Source organism: Galeopterus variegatus, unplaced genomic scaffold (genome assembly GCF_000696425.1).
Source record: "Galeopterus variegatus unplaced genomic scaffold, G_variegatus-3.0.2 Scaffold5000, whole genome shotgun sequence".
NCBI lineage: Eukaryota > Metazoa > Chordata > Mammalia > Dermoptera > Cynocephalidae > Galeopterus > Galeopterus variegatus.
Window position 1 is genome coordinate 50,505 of NW_007731111.1, and position 5,528 is coordinate 56,032.

Consider the following 5,528-nt stretch of genomic DNA (forward strand, 5'->3'; position numbering starts at 1 on the left):
AACACCAAGCCAGGGGTTGAGATCCCCTTACAGGTCATCTTTAAAAAAAAAAAAAAAAAAAAAAAAAAAAGAAATTTGATCCCCAATGTGCCAGTGTTGGAAACTGACTGAGTCATGGGGTCGGATCCTTTATGAATGGATTAATGCTCTCCCTGTGGGCGGGGGAAGTAGTGAGTGAGTTCTCACTCTATTAGTTCCCTCCAGAGCTTATTGTTTATAGGACCCTGGCACCTCTTGCTTCCTCTCTCGCCATGTGACCTGCTTGTACCTGGTGGCAGCCTGCCACTTTTCCTCCATGATTAAAGGCAGCCTGAGGCCTGTGCCAGATGCAGCTGTCCCAGAATCGTAAGCCAAATAAACCTCTTTCCTTTATAAATTACCCAGTCTCAGATATTCTGTTATAGCAACATGGACTAAAACACCCAGCCAAGCCTTCAGATTACTGCAGCCCTGGCCCACATCTTCATAGCAGCCTCAGGAGAGAGCCTGTGCCAGAACTACTCAGCCAAACTGCTCCTGGATTCTTGACCATGTGAGATAATAGTTTATTATTTTCAGTTACTAAGTCTTGGAATGATTTGTTATGTGGCTATATTATCTAACAAGGACCTTCCTTCTTAACAAGGACCCAGGATGATCCCTGCCCACTGCCTGAGCCCCCTGTCTCTCCCCTCATGCCCTTCCCCTCCAGGACACCAGCCTGGATCACTAGATTACAGATAAACTTGGAGATGCAGAATGAATTGACCTAGTTCCCTGGAGGCTTTAGGAGGATGTGAAAAGGGCTGGAAATTATTCTTCTGGATGGGGAGTGGGGCTTTGTAGGCAGAGTCGTGTGGGCAGGAATGCCACCCCCTAGGAGAGACCACCCAGAGAAGCACTGTAAGCACAAGCCCTCATATCCCTTCTTCCTTCTTCCCATTGCTCTTCTCTGGGGAGTGGAGGAACAAGGTGGCCTCTCACTCCACCTCTGTCCATTCCCTGTCCCCTTCATAAAAGAGCATGGAGAAGTCCCTGCATAGGTCCCAGTGAATCTTTGATTACTCTCATAAGCCTGAAGGGTATAGGACATTATCTAGTAGAAGGGGAAAATGCCGCCCACAGAACTTTCCAGGAAACCTCTGCCCCATTAAAACATAGAGGCTTCTACTAAGGCTGTGGAGAGCAGGGTTGTGGGCAGAGCTGTGGAGTCTGTTCAGCAGTTGTCCCCACCCCAAAACAAAGGGTGGGGATGATGCTTTGGAGACTTCTAAAGGGGACTTTAGGGCTTCACTCTACAGTGTGATCATCCCTGGCGAGTGCCAGAGCTTCCTCCTTTCTGTGCCCATTTCTCCACTGGTGACAAGGCAAGAGTCACCACCACCTGTTGAGGCTCAGAACCTCAGGTTGCCTTAAATGTTTCATTATTCAAGTTTCAGAGGGTGCCCTTCTGTCCCTAAGGCTCTGCACAGAACAAAGGTGTCCCTTTCTCCATTCTCTGCCCTCAAGCCTCTGGCCATTGTGTCTCCACAGGGACAGGTCTTCAGCTTCATGGCTTGTCTCTTTGTGTCACTTTGCACACAGGCTCAGTGAGACATGGCATGTGCATGTGCCACCATGCACCTCGTGCAGGCTTGCTCCCACTTGCTTTCAATATTTTCTTCTTTTGACTGGGCTGTCTGCAGCCTAAGTCCCAAGCCCCATGCTCATTGCAGGCAGAGGTCTGGGTCCCTAAGCCAGCCTTGTGGGTGCTGTGGGCCAAGGCCACATGTGCTTTGTTGCAAGAATGTTCTCTCCAAGTCAAACAGGCATAGTGGGGGCACAGGTGGGTTTGGGGGGTTCTTCAATGTAATTATTGCCATGACCAGAGCAGGCCTACTTTGTCCCTCACAAGTATGTCACATGCATGGAGCACTACAGAGTTTTGTGTTTTTTTATTTTTTTGGAGGGTTTGCTGGAATACTTCACGGTTTTCAAAGCCATTTTATTATCTGATATTCACCACGATCCATTTTGGTGAGTCGTTATCATTACTCCACTTACTAGGTGAGGAAACAGGCTCAGGGTGGTTGGCTACGGGCATATCGGCAGAGCTGAAATGCAAAGCTGGGGCTCCTGCCCCACAGCTGCAGCCACGCCAGCTGTCTTGCTGCCTGCTGTTCTCCCCGCCTACAGCCTTTGTCGACAGCCTGCCTCTTTGTCAGACTTGGATTATAACCTTGCGGGGGCCAGGAAGGGGGTGTCCAGGGCTGTATCTCCTGAGCCATGCATTTTTCAATTCCTCTTCTGAAGGGTGCATAGGACATGTGACAGCTGCTGGCTGCACACTCATTTGCTGCACACACAGCATGCACACTACAAACGCAGTGCCTTCAGGAGCAGTGATCTGTGTTCTGCCCTGTTCCCTGCAATATTAAACCTCCTCAGGCCTGCAACAGTAGGCCCAGTGACCTCTGGTGGGCAGTGTGTTCTCATGCCTGAGACCAGAAAAGCCACCAACGGCTGAGGAACCTGGGGATTTGGGCAGAAGGAGGAAGCTCAGCCGATGCCCAGAAAGGTTGCAAGACCCAATCTCCTGGGAGACTTGACACGGCAGGGCTTCTCTGTGTGTGTATGTGTGTGTGTATGTGTGCGTTTGTGCGCATGTGCACAAACACACCTGCTGCAGCCCAGGGGCCAAGGGCAAGTGCTGAAGTGTAGCTGAGTGTGGGGTGGGGTGCGCCAGAGGGACAGAAATATAAAGGAAACCAGGGCAGGCAGCACAATGTGGATGGAAGTTTGGAGAAGAGGGCTGTAGAGGTAAGGGGTGAGGGCTTTTCCTTTGGAGCTTCAGAAAAATGCCCAGGAGAGACAGAGCAAGAGAGACCAAGGAAGAAACAGAAAGAGAAAAGGGGAAGATGAGGAAGATGAGGGAGATTGGTTGTGGAAAGTAGGTTATGAGGTTAGGGTGGGAGAAGGGAGCCCCCAGAGGCTGGGAAGAGACAGGAGCCTTCACTGGGTAAAAAAGAGCCAGACTTGGGCTTGCTGCTGACAGGGAGTTTATTTGGACTGAGCTGCTGAGATCTGTGGTCACCTCAGCTCTGGCTCAGAGCTTTTCTGGCTCCTGCTCCTCCAGCCCCAGCTCCAGCTCCTACTCTGGCTCAGGCTCCTCCAGCTCCGGCTCCTCCAGCTCCGGGTCCAGCTCTGAGTCCAGCTCTGATTCTTGCTCCAGCTCCTCTAGCTTGCTCTGAGCCTGAGGAGGGTGAACCCTATGCTCTAAGGTAGAAAATCTAACTGGTCACCACTGTAAAAAGAGACGGAGAGAGAGAGATGGAGGGTGGGAGGGGAAGGATGAAAAGAAAAAGAATAGGAAGGAATCCGAGTCCTATTTTTTCCCAGCCCCCCCTCAGCCCTCTCCATCTAGTTCCAGGCCTTCTCTTAGCCCTTTCCAGCCTCCCCAGGCATGGGGGGCCCCTAAAGTGCAGAGGATTATGAAAAGGTGGGCTCTGAAGGCAAGTTCACGGTCTACTTTGGTCATCCTCCCTGAGGAAAGGGAACCAGCACTCTGAGGGTAGAGGAGAGGGAAGCCAGTGGGGTGGGGTCGCATCCCAAGCTCACCCGTCTTCTCCAAAGGTGAAAGCCAAAGGCTCCAGTCACCAAAAGGAGCCCTGAGACAATAGCAAGGATGAGAAAGACAGGGAGATGGCCTGCTTTGCAGGTACCTGGGGCTCTCCTAGAGCACTGGGCACCTGTGGAGAATGTACAGGATCAGGCATAGGGTCAGGGCTGAAAAGGACATCTTGCCATTCCTTCATACTTGACAGATGCAGTGAGGTTCAGAGAGTGTAAGGTACTTGTCCAGGGTTATTCAGCTAATTAGTGGCAGAAGTGGGTCAGGCCTAGACAAGAGTTTAGGGTCAGGCCCCTGCCTGGAAAGAAAAGAGCCAGGATTGGGGGCAGCAAGAGATGGTCTGAAAGGGGGATCAAGATGATCACTCTGGAGTTGGGGCCATGGCATTTTGGGGTCTCAGACCTTGGCTAGACAGCTCTGTAGAGTACACCGCTGCTCCAAGAAACCTCTCTCCCTGGTACAGCTGGCATTGCTAGGGTTGGGAAAGGAGCCTGTCCTCTTGCATCTCCAGCCAGGGTCCTGGGGAACTTCTCCAGGGCCGGTTGTCCAGGACACTCCACCACAAAGCGCTCTTGTCCAGATGCTGGAGTTACCTCACAAAGCAGCTTCCCCAGAAAGCCCGGTAACCCAAAGGATTTGGGAGTCACTGAAAAAATTAAGAGGGAAGAGATCTTTTAGGGTCCCGACCCCCTTAATGCTACAGGTTTGATCCTAAATCTCAACCATCCCGCAATCACCTGGGTTCTGACTGAGTGAGGTTGCGGGGAGGAGATTAGGGGTTATGGCCAAATTAATCTCATTAAGACAATGCTCTGCTCAGAAACTTCCGTGCTCAAAAACTTTCCAGTCTCCCTATTGCCCTCAGGACATTGTTCGAACTGGCCCTGAAGGAACACATAAGACATACTATTTCAGATTCTTTTATATTACTTTCTACTTAAGTGCTCAGGACCCTCACTGTCAGGTGAGTTGGCCCCCAATATACTTTGCAATGTTCCCTCTTCCATGACTTGGCTCACATCAGTGCTCCCTGCATGTGGTGCCCTGAATGAACTTTATCCCCTTCTGGATGTTTAGAGAACAGTGACCTGACCCTTTAATCTAGAGACAGAGCATTCTCAAAGATGTAGAGTGAGAGACAAGGTAGCTAGGAGGAGACAAGTGGCAAAGGGCCTGGCTCTGACTGAGCACCGCACATGGGAGAGTGAACATCTGGTGACACAGACACTGGAGTTTAGACCCTGAGTCTGGCACTTCCCAGCTTCGTGACTTTGAGAAAATTCTTTTTTCTATAAAATAGGGGTAACAATGTCTCGCCCATAGAGTTGTACATGAAAGTTGGCCCTCAAGAAGACATTGGACAGAAAGAATTGGTGGTCTGGCATGACCGACTGGATGTGGGGGAAGCAGGAGGCCAGGTTTCAGGATGAGTGGGGTACCAGTGGAGTTGTGTGAGGAAAAGATGGGGTTAGGGTGAGCCTGGGTGGCAGAGATATCTAGAAATCAGGTAGAAATTCAGGATTGGCCCTCGGATGTATTATTTGTTAGCTTACTCATGTATTCATTCAACCAATATACATTATTAAGAACCTTCTATGTGGTGCTGCTTGTATTGGCCACAGGTGAGTACTGTAGCTACAGCTGATCTGTCATGGCTGGTGGTTATAATCAATCAACACACATTCTGAGGGGTTTTTTTTGTTGTTGTTGTTCTGTTTGCTTTATACTGTCTTGGAAAACCCTTGCTCAGTAAATATTTGCTAACCAAGGGACTGATTTATTAATTCCTCCCAAATCCAGGTCACTTCCTGCAACTAACCCAAGCCCTATCCCCAAAGTGGACAAGGATTCTAGAAATATATTCCACATGTTTTGAACCATTCAAACTTTTGCCACCTCTCTTCTTCTTTTTTTCTTTTTTTTTTTGTATTTTTCCGTG

At 49.9% G+C, this 5,528-nt stretch overlaps 1 pseudogene; it reads right to left on the bottom strand.

The window, feature by feature from the left end:
- Positions 1 to 3,109: 3,109 nt before the first annotated feature.
- Positions 3,110 to 5,528, bottom strand: part of LOC103604149 — a 7,780-nt pseudogene continuing 5,361 nt past the window's right edge.